The 13,632-nt window shown below is 44.9% G+C and overlaps 1 protein-coding gene across 1 annotated transcript in view; it reads right to left on the bottom strand.

Moving 5' to 3' along the window:
- LOC118396069 (neuronal tyrosine-phosphorylated phosphoinositide-3-kinase adapter 2-like) overlaps positions 1-11,091 on the bottom strand; it is a 28,594-nt gene extending 17,503 nt beyond the window's left edge. Inside the window, exon 1 of the mRNA XM_052463359.1 lies at positions 10,960-11,091. The gene's annotated coding sequence lies outside the window, so the exon portion shown is untranslated. The remainder of the gene's footprint in view (positions 1-10,959) is intronic.
- Positions 11,092-13,632: the final 2,541 nt, after the last annotated feature.

Raw genomic sequence — 13,632 nt, 5'->3', positions numbered from 1 at the left:
CGACCGCAAGGCGCTACAGAGGGTAGTACGTACGGCCCCAGAACATCACTGAGGCTGAGCTCCCTGCCATCCAGAATCTCTATACCAGGTGGTGTTAGAAGAAGGACCAACGTTTCGGCATAAACGCTTATTGAGGAAGGCACAGTGATGCTGAAACGTCTGTGTTTTAACCAATACATTTATATATACACTACCATTCAAAAGTTTGGGGTCACTAGGAAAAGTCCTTCATTTCTCAGAACAAGAATAGACTGACAAGTTTCAGAAGAAAGTCCTTTGTTTCTTGCCATTTTGAGCCTGTAATCGAACCCACAAATGCTGACGCTCCAGATACTCAACTAGTCTAAAGCCCAGTTTTATTTCTTCTTTAATCAGAACAACAGTTTTCAGCTGTGCTAGCATACAGTCGTTGCAAAAGGGTTTTCAAATGATCAGTTAGCCTTGTTTAAAAGGATAAACTTGGATTAGCTAACACAACGTGCCATTGGAACACAGGAGTGATGGTTGCTGATAATGGGCCTCTGTACGTCTATGTAGATATTCCATGTGTGTGTGTGTGTGTGTGTGTGTGTGTGTGTGTGTGTTGTGTGTGATGTGTGTGTATGTGTGTGTGTGGTGTGTAGTGTGTGTGTGTGTGATGTGTGTGTGCGGGTTTCTGCACTAGTCTCTTTGTGAAGGCTCAAATGATGGAAGCGACCAACAATGAGAACCACATTGGTGCCAATCAGCCGAGAGAAAATCTCTCTGTGGGTTGACATTGATTTGTGTTTAGCTCAGCGCTCCCAAAACCCAGAGACCAGGAGACACGATGGAAGTCCCCCACTCCAGCCACCGTCAATCCCCCTTTAAATACAAGGATGATTGGTCTGAATAGAGCGGCTGTTGTGGCAGGGTGGGGCTTTTGACAGTCACAGGACTGTACTGGCCAGAGAGTACAGAGTAGATTTCTGACTCTCACTGCCAAATGGTGGAGACTTTCGCGTCATTTAAAATTGTTTGTTTTTCTTTTTTGATTATTTAGGTCACCAGCAAATGAACAGAAGACGTCACTGAGATAATTGGAAAGTTTAAATGCAGTTTGGAAATGACGAGGCCGTTAGACCTCGTTATTTCTCTTATATCATCAGATGGGAAAATGTGTTAAATAGGGTTTATTGGTCTACACTTCCAATAGATACAAAACAACACTACACTGAACGATAGACAAACAAAATAGCCGAACAACTATTGTCTCTCCAACAACACAACTCGGGCACTTTTTGCATATGCACACACCCACTCACACAGAAACTGCTGTGCGTCGTCCACACTGTGTTGAATATGTAATTCCTTATCAGTGCAGTCTCAGTAGGCGCTCAAGTACAACTCAAACTCCTCACTGGGGTGGAGTTTTCATCATGTCAGTAGAACAGAGTTTAACCTCCCGTGTAGTTCAACCCTGAGGGGTTAAGTCCCAGAGTTTATCCAGTAATGACATACAATAAATCAATGCTTTAGTCCAAATAAAAAAGTAGTTGTGACATTTAAGTGGCGATTTGTGCTCACAAGTGCTTGGATGGGTGGTTGTGGATGTGCGGGGTGTTTGGGTGTGGTGTGGATGTGCGGGGTGTTTGGGTGTGGTGTGGATGTGCGGGGGTGTTTGGGTGTGGTGTGGATGTGCGGGGTGTTTGGGTGTGGTGTGGGTGTGCGGGGGTGTTTGGGTGTGTGTGTGTGTGTGTGTGTGTGAGACATTGCTGACTTCCACTGACTCTGAGCCAGCTGCTGAGCTGGGGGTTGGGGGTTGGGGGGTCACTGGTCAGGGGCTTAACTTTGCCTAGCAACTGGGTATCCACGGACACCAGACACAAAACCAGCCTCCGGACTGCTCCACATAACAAAAGCACACGTGCACGCCCAAAACATACTCAGGAGACTACAACTCCCAAGTCTCAAACTCCCATCTGTAGTCCTTAACCCGCAGACCTCCCTTGAGTGCTGACATATAACGGCTACCGTCCTCCAGCTATCAAACCTATCACACATATCACCTGATGATTCCAAGACCTCAGGGCATCAATCACTCCAGTGGAGCGCTACCAGTCATACCCATGATAGATGTGGCATTGAACTCGCATTTCTTCAAGATCAGGAAGAGAAAGAAAAATCACACAGCTCTCCGTGTGTATTCCTGTTTAAGCCTGGTGCCCAGAGGAGCTTTGCACTAGCTGATGTTATGTAGCCCAGACAGTGGACATTTTCAAAACACTCTCTTTGCAAACGTTTATATTGTTATTTTTTTAAATCATAAAACACACTAAACCTGGTCTCTGAAAGGCAGGAGTTGTTTTCCCCGTGTAGTAAGTCACGTAACGTAGCTTTTGCACTTTAATTAATCAAGTCTGCAGAAATTATCATAATAACCTACGTAATAACATGAACCTACGTAATAACATGAACCTACGTAATAACATGAACCTACGTAATAACATGAACCTACGTAATAACATGAACCTACGTAATAACATGAACCTACGTAATAACATGAACCTACGTAATAACATGAACCTACGTAATAACATGAACCTACGTAATAACATGAACCTACGTAATAACATGAACCTACGTAATAACATGAACCTACATAATAACATGAACCTTTGTAATAACATGAACCTACGTAATAACCTAAACCTACGTAATAACATGAACCTACGTAATAACATGAACCTACGTAATAACATGAACCTACGTAATAACATGAACCTACGTAATAACATGAACCTACGTAATAACATGAACCTACGTAATAACATGAACCTTTGTAATAACATGAACCTTTGTAATAACATGAACCTACGTAATAACATGAACCTACGTAATAACATGAACCTACGTAATAACATGAACCTACGTAATAACATGAACCTACGTAATAACATGAACCTACGTAATAACATGAACCTACGTAATAACATGAACCTACGTAATAACATGAACCTACGTAATAACCTAAACCTACGTAATAACATGAACCTTTGTAATAACATGAACCTTTGTAATAACATGAACCTACGTAATAACATGAACCTACGTAATAACATGAACCTACGTAATAACATGAACCTACGTAATAACATGAACCTACGTAATAACATAAACCTACATAATAACCTAAACCTACGTAATAACATGAACCTTTGTAATAACAAACCTTTAATAACATGAACCTTTGTAATAACATTAGAATTTGAAAAAAAACGTCCAGGAAATATGGAAATGTGGCTTTACATGAACAGGGTGGTACTTAATTCATGTACTCTGTAGAAATGGTAACAATAAGGTAATCATACCATTCATAGGTCATAAGAATTAAAACTCTGCTTCTACCACACAGCTATCTGCAGGAAAACACTTGTGAATATTAACACAGTAGTTCGTGTCAGGTGTTTAACTGGTGGAGTTATATATAGGATATTTACCAGTGATTGGCTGGACCACAGATCACAGGTGCACTTGGAACAGTTGGATGGAGGGTTGTCATTGGGCAGTTCTGTAAATAGGCTACTTGAGTCTCTATGGGACATGGAACGCACAACACGACACCAACAAGTGATAGAACTGGGTTTATGTATGTGTGTGTGTGTGTGTGTGTGTGTGTGTGTGTGTGTGTGTGTGTGTGTGTGTGTGTGTGTGTGTGTGTGTGTGTGTGACAACAAACACAGTGACAACAAACACAGTGATATGCACACACACACACACACACACACACACACACACAAACCCAGTTATTTTGTTTGTTGGTGTTGTATTGTGCGTTCAAACAGAGACTCAAGTGTTGACCCAGAACCAAAACTGCCCAGCTACAACCCTGTGTGTATATCCCTGTGTGTGTGAATAACTACTCCTTCAGATACAAGGAAAACACCAATGGGATGGCAATACACGCAGGAAGAACCTCCTCACTCAAACCGATGTGGTGATCTGATTGGCCTGTGGCTGTTCCAGCTGTCACCAGGCAGAACACATCTCCTGCTAGCAAGCAATTCACACTTAATCTCCTTCTAACAGGTTTTTTTCTTCTCTGCCCCTCCCTCTCCTATCTTTCTGTCTCTCCCATTCGCTCTCTATCTTTACCCCCCTTTCTCTGCCCCTCCCTCTCCTGTCTTTCTGTCTCTCCCATTCGCTCTCTATCTTTACCCCCTTTCTCTGCCCCTCCCTCTCCTATCTTTCGGTCTCTCCCATTCGCTCTCTATCTTTAGCCACCTTTCTCTGCCCCTCCCTCTCCTATCTTTCTGTCTCTCCCATTCGCTCTCTATCTTTACCCCCTTTCTCTGCCCCTCCCTCTCCTATCTTTCTGTCTCTCCCATTCGCTCTCTATCTTTACCCCCCTTTCTCTGCCCCTCCCTCTCCTATCTTTCTGTCTCTCCCATTCGCTCTCTATCTTTACCCCCCTTTCTCTGCCCCTCCCTCTCCTATCTTTCTGTCTCTCCCATTCGCTCTCTATCTTTACCCCCTTTCTCTGCCCCTCCCTCTCCTATCTTTCTGTCTCTCCCATTCGCTCTCTATCTTTACCCCCCTTTCTCTGCCCCTCCCTCTCCTATCTTTCTGTCTCATTCTCCTATCTTTATTCTGCCCCTCCCTCTCCTATCTTTTGTCTCTCCCATTCCCTCTATCTTTACCCCCTCTGTCCCTCCCTCTCCTATATTTTGTCTCTCCCATTCGCTCTCTATCTTTACCCCCTTTCTCTGCTCCCTCCCTCTCCTATCTTTGTCTCTCCCATTCACTCTCTATCTTTACCCCCTTTCTCTGCCCCTCCCTCTCCTATCTTTCTGTCTCTCCCATTCGCTCTCTATCTTTAGCCCCCTTTCTCTGCCCCTCCCTCTCCTATCTTTCTGTCTCTCCCATTCGCTCTCTATCTTTACCCCCCTTTCTCTGCCCCTCCCTCTCCTATCTTTCTGTCTCTCCCATTCGCTCTCTATCTTTACCCCCCTTTCTCTGCCCCTCCCTCTCCTATCTTTCTGTCTCTCCCATTTGGCTCTCTATCTTTACCCCCCCTTTCTCTGTCCCTCCCTCTCCTATCTTTGTCTCTCCCATTCGCTCTCTATCTTTACCCCCCCTTTCTCTGTCCCTCCCTCTTCTATCTTTCTGTCTCTCCCATTCACTCTCTATCTTTACCCCCCTTTCTCTGCCCCCTCCTCTCTTTTGGTCTCTCCTGTTCTCTCTCTATTTTCACCAAACCCTCTCTCACTCCCTCCCTCTCCTCTATTTCTGCCTCTCCCATTCTCTCTCTCCCTCCGTCAGCTACTGTAAAAATGGGTTGTCTCATTGACCTACTAATAGGCCTCATGAAAAATCAAGCTATCATTTCATATTCTTCCTCTAGCTACTGTGCATTAATATTTTACATTGACAACAGCTGAGAGACGGCTAGAGAAATATCGGGACACTAGATATCACATTCATCTCCCTTGGAATCGACACAGAGTTAGGATGACAGACTCGCTTTTTGGTGTGCTAACTTTTGCCGTGTGTTTTGAGTGAAAAGTTATACGAGTTTGTTCTACACTCCATAACAAACAAAACGTTTCATCATATGACTGAAGGACCTAGGATTTTGCGCTTGAAAACGTGGACTTGCTCAAATAGAATTTGCTCATAGACATGTACTCGTATAAACAGTGTTGTGAGTATACAGATAACAAATAGAAAAAAGGACATATTAGGAGTCAACTGCAGTTGGAGTCAGCTTTACTATCAGAACAAGTGACTAAATGACCATAAGCTTTAAGGCTTTAAGGCACTGCATACACTAAACAATCTCAACAACATTTGCAGAGCTTACCAGTGGGGTATACCACAAAGCAGGTTCAATGAGTTAGCCAGCTAAACGTGCCTAAACAGTCTGAAATATTATTATTTATTGTTTTGAAGATATACTTGAAATGGGTACGGTATAATTGACTCAACAACAAAACAAAACATATCTAAGTTTAGTTTTCTTATTGAACCAGAAAATCAATAGTTATTTGTGGTTATTTATCAAAGCTAACTGGCTAACTCATTGAGCCTGCTTTGTAGTACAGCTCTCAGGTGAAAGCCATCAATACCCTACGAGGTTTAAGATAAGCGATGACTGTTCCAGCTTTGAAAACGTATCTCTCAGATGTTGCAGAGACTTTGGCAACATGTAGAAAGGGAATCTGTCGAGGAACTCTCCTTCCACTGTTAGCATGTAGCATTAGAAAGCACACACAGACACACACAAGCAGACCCCACCAGCTCTATATCCACTGAGTCTGCTATGATCTATCACTGGCGAACCACACACTTCGACTCCACAGATGCCCACGTTGTGCGCCCGCTTGCTATTCGCTGAGCTTTCAGATACCCACGTGGTGCGCCTGCTTGCTATTCGCTGAGATTTCAGATGCCCACGTGGTGCCGCTACATATTCAGGTCTCCTCGGCCTCGCTTTCATCGGGACAGAGAGCTAAAGAGGACAAAAAACATTTGCAAGACACGACTCCCAATGCTAATTCCAACGTTTTGTAGGACTGTTTTATAAACAATGTATCAGACGACTGAAATGACCGACTTTCAGTTAGTGAACATGTATGCCTGGTTTTGAGTTTTGGATCACATATCTTCCATCATTAACCAGTTAACACGTATGTAACGATTGTCGTTGGTGGAAGAAGATGAGGACCAAGGTGCAGCGTGGTACATGTTCGGCATTTTATTCAATATAACTGAACACTAGATAACAACGTAACAAAAGGCACAACCGAAACAGCTCCGTCAGGTGCAACACACACTAAACAGAAAATAACTACCCACAACTTATAGCGGGAAAACAGGCTGCCTAAGTATGGTTCTCAGTCAGAGACAACGACAGGCAGCTGACCCTGATTGAGTACCACACCCGGACAAAAACAAAGAAATAGAAAAACATAGAAAAACTAACATAGAACGCCCACCCTAGTCACACCTTGGCCTAACCAAAATAGAGAATAAAAAGCCTCTCTATGGCCAGGGCGTGACAGTGTAACCTTGCCTATAGTTCTGTTGATAGGTCCTATGTTAATAACAACTATACACAAACCACACACTTAGTGTATTTATATCCAATAGTGAACGTGGGATCATTCATCGATTTTATGATCACAATCCCCCTAATTCTAGCCTGGTCCCAGATCTGTTTGTGCTATCTTGCCAAGTCCTATGGTCCTATGGCTATACGACACAAACAGACCTGAGACCAGGCTACCCTAACACTACTCTCCGTATCAGAAGTAGACCAGGCTACCCTAACACTACTCTCCGTATCAGAAGTAGACCAGGCTACCCTAACACTACTCTCCGTATCAGAAGTAGACCAGGCTACCCTAACACTACTCTCCGTATCAGAAGTAGACCAGGCTACCCTAACACTACTCTCCATATCAGAAGTAGACCAGGCTACCCTAACACTACTCTCCATATCAGAAGTAGACCAGGCTACCCTAACACTACTCTCCATATCAGAAGTAGACCAGGCTACCCTAACACTACTCTCCAAATCAGAAGTAGACCAGGCTACCCTAACACTACTCTCCATATCACAAGTAGACCAGGCTACCCTAACACTACTCTCCATATCACAAGTAGACCAGGCTACCCTAACACTACTCTCCATATCACAAGTAGACCAGGCTACCCTAACACTACTCTCCAAATCAGAAGTAGACCAGGCTACCCTAACACTACTCTCCAAATCAGAAGTAGACCAGGCTACCCTAACACTCCATATCTCCATATCACAAGTAGACCAGGCTACCCTAACACTACTCTCCGTATCAGAAGTAGACCAGGCTACCCTAACACTATTCTCCGTATCAGAAGTAGACCAGGCTACCCTAACACTACTCTCCGTATCAGAAGTAGACCAGGCTACCCTAACACTACTCTCCATATCAGAAGTAGACCAGAGTACCCTAACACTACTCTCCGTATCAGAAGTAGACCAGGCTACCCTAACACTACTCTCCGTATCAGAAGTAGACCAGAGTACCCTAACACTACTCTCCAAATCAGAAGTAGACCAGAGTACCCTAACACTACTCTCCGTATCAGAAGTAGACCAGAGTACCCTAACACTACTCTCCGTATCAGAAGTAGACCAGGCTACCCTAACACTACTCTCCGTATCAGAAGTAGACCAGAGTACCCTAACACTACTCTCCGTATCAGAAGTAGACCAGGCTACCCTAACACTACTCTCCGTATCAGAAGTAGACCAGAGTACCCTAACACTACTCTCCATATCAGAAGTAGACCAGAGTACCCTAACACTACTCTCCGTATCAGAAGTAGACCAGAGTACCCTAACACTACTCTCCAAATCAGAAGTAGACCAGAGTACCCTAACACTACTCTCCGTATCAGAAGTAGACCAGAGTACCCTAACACTACTCTCCAAATCAGAAGTAGACCAGGTACCCTAACACTACTCTCCGTGATCAGAAGTAGACCAAACCCTAACACTACTCCCTCCGTATCAGAAGTAGACCAGACTACCCTAACACTACTCTCCAAATCAGAAGTAGACCAGAGTACCCTAACACTACTCTCCAAATCAGAAGTAGACCAGACTACCCTAACACTACTCTCAAATCAGAAGTAGACCAGAGTACCCTAACACTACTCTCCAAATCAGAAGTAGACCAGGCTACCCTAACACTACTCTCCGTATCAGAAGTAGAGCAGGCTACCCTAACACTACTCTCCAAATCAGAAGTAGACCAGAGTACCCTAACACTACTCTCCGTATCAGAAGTAGACCAGAGTACCCTAACACTACTCTCCATATCAGAAGTAGACCAGAGTACCCTAACACTACTCTCCGTATCAGAAGTAGAGCAGGCTACCCTAACACTACTCTCCATATCAGAAGTAGACCAGGCTACCCTAACACTACTCTCCATATCAGAAGTAGACCAGAGTACCCTAACACTACTCCGTATCAGAAGTAGACCAGAGTACCCTAACACTACACTCCGTATCAGAAGTAGACCAGAGTACCCTAACACTACTCTCCGTATCAGAAGTAGAGCAGGCTACCCTAACACTACTCTCCATATCAGAAGTAGACCAGGCTACCCTAACACTACTCTCCAAATCAGAAGTAAACCAGAGTAACACTATTCTGTATCAGAAGTAGACCAGAGTACCCAACACTACTCTCCAAATCACAATAGACCAATCCTAACACTACTCTCCATATCAGAAGTAGACCAGACTACCCTAACACTACTCTCCGTATCAGAAGTAGACCAGGCTACCCTAACACTACTCTCCAAATCAGAAGTAGACCAGAGTACCCTAACACTACTCTCCGTATCAGAAGTAGACCAGAGTACCCTAACACTACTCTCCGTATCAGAAGTAGACCAGGCTACCCTAACACTACTCTCCGTATCAGAAGTAGACCAGAGTACCCTAACACTACTCTCCATATCAGAAGTAGAGCAGGCAGGGACAACCTCTAGCCAAGGACAAGTCCTAAATAAGTCAGGAAGTGACAAATTAACTATACTCCCTAGAGAGGCCTGCGCCAACCCACTGGCACCCCAAAATATGGCAATATGCCATAGTCAAAGAGATACACACACACACAACCTGTTAACACACACACACACAACCCGTTAACACACACACACAAACACAACCCATTAACACACACACACAAACACAACCCATTAACACACACACACACAAAACCTATTAACACACACACACACACAACCCATTAACACACACACACACACACACACACACACACACACACACACACACACACACACACACACACACACACACACACACACACACACACACACAAGAAGCACATACATTACACAGACTCTTTCCTCTCTGCAGTATGTGTGACAACTCAACAAGTCAGGTAATGTAACATTTGACCAACGAAGCCAACACATCGCTTCAAATCAGAATGAGGGGAAATCTGAAGACTCTGGTTACATGGCATTGGAAAACATCCATGGCTGCCATGGCACAATGCATCAACTTAAACCTGTAACTTTACAGGGATACAATGTATTAGTGGATCTAGATATAACTGGACAAGCATGCGGTGTGTTGAGGTGTGTGTGTGTTGAGGTGTGGGTGTGTTGAGGTGTGGGTGTGTTGAGGTGTGGGTGTGTGTTGTGGTGTGGGTGTGTTGAGGTGTGGGTGTGTTGAGGTGTGGGTGTGTGTTGAGGGTGTGTGTGTGTTGAGGTGTGTGTGTGTGTTGAGGTGTGGGTGTGTTAAGGTGTGTGTGTGTGTTGAGGTGTGGGTGTGTTGAGGTGTGGGTGTGCTGAGGTGTCGGTGTGTTGAGGTGTGGGTGTTTTGAGGTGTGGGTGTGTGTTGAGGTGTGGGTGTGTTGAGGTGTGTGTGTGTTGAGGTGTGTGTGTGTTGAGGTGTGGGTGTGTTGAGGTGTGGGTGTGTTGAGGTGTGTGTGTGTTGAGGTGTGGGTGTGTTGAGGTGTGGGTGTGTTGAGGTGTGTGTGTGTTGAGGTGTGGGTGTGTTGAGGTGTGTGTGTGTTGAGGTGTGTGTGTGTTGAGGTGTGGGTGTGTTGAGGTGTGGGTGTGTTGAGGTGTGGGTGTGTTGAGGTGTGGGTGTGTTGAGGTGTGGGTGTGTTGAGGTGTGTGTGTGTGTTGAGGTGTGGGTGTGTTGAGGTGTGTGTGTGTGTTGAGGTGTGGGTGTGTTGAGGTGTGTGTGTGTTGAGGTGTGTTGGGGTGTGGGTGTGTGTTGAGGTGTGGGTGTGTTGAGGTGTGGGTGTGTTGAGGTGTGGGTGTGTTGAGGTGTGTGTGTGTTGAGGTGTGGGTGTGTTGAGGTTTGGGTGTGCAACATCTGACATCTATAGACAAGCATGACCAGTCTGTATGTGTGGATCATTTCTCAGTGTCCTGTAGGTGTATGAACGCATTTTAAGACTCCTACCTTTTTATGGCTTCTTCCTGTTTTCTCTTCTCTTCCTGTTTCTCCTGTAGGTAAATCCTGTTCCTCTCATTCCTGCCGTGGTGCAGGTTCTGAGAGACCAGCCCGCTGTAGGTTCCTAGTCCACTATCTTCAACATCCAGGTTCTGAGAGACCAGCCCGTTGTAGGTTCCTAGTCCACTATCTTCAACATCCAGGTTCTGGGAGACCAGCCCGTTGTAGGTTCCTAGTCCACTATCTTCAACATCCAGGTTCTGGGAGACCAGCCCGTTGTAGGTTCCTAGTCCACTATCTTCAACATCCAGGTTCTGGGAGACCAGCCCGTTGTAGGTTCCTAGTCCACTATCTTCAACATCCAGGTTCTGGGAGACCAGCCCGTTGTAGGCTCTTAGTCCCCTATCTTCAACATACTGGACAAACCTCAGAGTTTCTTCCTGTTTGGAGCGATCCGACAACCTTCTGAAAAGCATAATAAAGAAATGTTAATGACATCGTGGCTCAGTGACGTTTCTGGTGTCTGGTGGCTGGTTTCTGGTTGCTGTGTCTGGTGGCCTGCTGGGTTCGTTGCCTGTAAAGGGTTGTTAGTATCTGTGGCAGTTGTTGGTCAAAGTTTCATCAGTATCCCCGGAGCTGTACAATGCAAACCCAGGAACTGCGGTTGAAAATGAGCCGACTGGCTAAAACCGGCACTTTTTCTGAAACGTTGATTAATGTGCACTGTCCCTGTAAAAAATACCCAAGCGCACAAACAATTCTGGAGGGGTCCACTATCTAGTCGGTTTTTGTCCTAACTGTTTTCTCACTCTCTGATAAATGACTTCCATTGATCAAGAACTTACTGATGAAATAAGAAAACCAAATGACACAGAACCGAATGACACAGTAGCTTTAGGGCAACAACAGTACTGAGAAATCCTTTAGTGTCATGTACCACGAACACAGGATATCAAACATTGTGGTACTGATCGCATTTATGTGCATTCCTGGATTTACACAAAGAACTGCTGCGATTCCTGATCAAATGTTCGGGCTTGTGGTTTTATCTGATTCTCAAAAAAGATTATTCTTTATAGGATTCCTCCACAAACACTTGTGCGTCACAGACGAGCTGCGTGAATTGGAATGCTCCATTGAAAAAAATACTTTTCCCTGACGTCAGATCAACTGCGACCCCTTTGATTTCTTGCTCTCAAGTGAGGAGAATGGACGATGAACATAACACTGTTTACAGCCACATTCAAACACACCACTGATATAACACTGTTTACAGCCACACCACTGAGCATCTAATGATGTGTCGTGGGATTCAATGTGTGTGTGTGTACCGGTAGGTGTGTGTAGATGCAGAGTGTATACTATGCTGTTTGAGGGAGTGAATGTGTGTGTGTACCGGTATATATGTGTATGTGTGTGTGTGTGTGTGTTTATGTATATATATATATATATATTTGTTTATGTGGATGTATGTATATATATATATTTGTTTATGTGGATGTATATATATATATATATATATATAGATATATGTGTGTGTGTGTGTGTGTGAGAGAGCGAGAGAGAGAGAGAGAGAGTCAGAGAGGAGAGCAGACAGATGTAGATTACATGGCCTCAACTCAGAGAGCAGCATCTCCTGCATCACCATACCTCTACTGTCAGTCGGTTCTGTCTCTCCATGAATAACCTCTGTGTTGGGGTTAGTGGGTATAACTGCATGTGGAGCAGGAGGTTCTGTCTCTCCATGAATAACCTCTGTGTTGGGGTTAGTGGGTATAACTGCATGTGGAGCAGGAGGTTCTGTCTCTCCATGAATAACCTCTGTGTTGGGGTTAGTGGGTTTAACTGCATGTGGAGCAGGCGGTTCTGTCTCTCCATGAATAACCTCTGTGTTGGGGTTAGTGGGTTTAACTGCATGTGGAGCAGGAGGTTCTGTCTCTCCATGAATAACCTCTGTGTTGGGGTTAGTGGGTTTAACTGCATGTGGAGCAGGAGGTTCTGTCTCTCCATGAATAACCTCTGTGTTGGGGTTAGTGGGTTTAACTGCATGTGGAGCAGGCGGTTCTGTCTCTCCATGAATAACCTCTGTGTTGGGGTTAGTGGGTTTAACTGCATGTGGAGCAGGAGGTTCTGTCTCTCCATGAATAACCTCTGTGTTGGGGTTAGTGGGTTTAACTGCATGTGGAGTAGGCGGTTCTGTCTCTCCATGAATAACCTCTGTGTTGGGGTTAGTGGGTTTAACTGCATGTGGAGCAGGAGGTTCTGTCTCTCCATGAATAACCTCTGTGTTGGGGTTAGTGGGTATAACTGCATGTGGAGCAGGAGGTTCTGTCTCTCCATGAATAACCTCTGTGTTGGGGTTAGTGGGTTTAACTGCATGTGGAGCAGGCGGTTCTGTCTCTCCATGAATAACCTCTGTGTTGGGGTTAGTGGGTTTAACTGCATGTGGAGCAGGCGGTTCTGTCTCTCCATGAATAACCTCTGTGTTGGGGTTAGTGGGTTTAACTGCATGTGGAGCAGGAGGTTCTGTCTCTCCATGAATAACCTCTGTGTTGGGGTTAGTGGGTTTAACTGCATGTGGAGCAGGAGGTTCTGTCTCTCCATGAATAACCTCTGTGTTGGGGTTAGTGGGTTTAACTGCATGTGGAGCAGGCGGTGCTGTCTCTCCATGAATAACCTCTG

Source organism: Oncorhynchus keta, chromosome 15, assembly GCF_023373465.1.
Source record: "Oncorhynchus keta strain PuntledgeMale-10-30-2019 chromosome 15, Oket_V2, whole genome shotgun sequence".
In the NCBI taxonomy this organism is placed as follows: Eukaryota; Metazoa; Chordata; class Actinopteri; order Salmoniformes; family Salmonidae; genus Oncorhynchus; species Oncorhynchus keta.
Note: the sequence above shows the minus strand (reverse complement) of the source record. Positions and strands in the feature narration are given on the sequence as shown.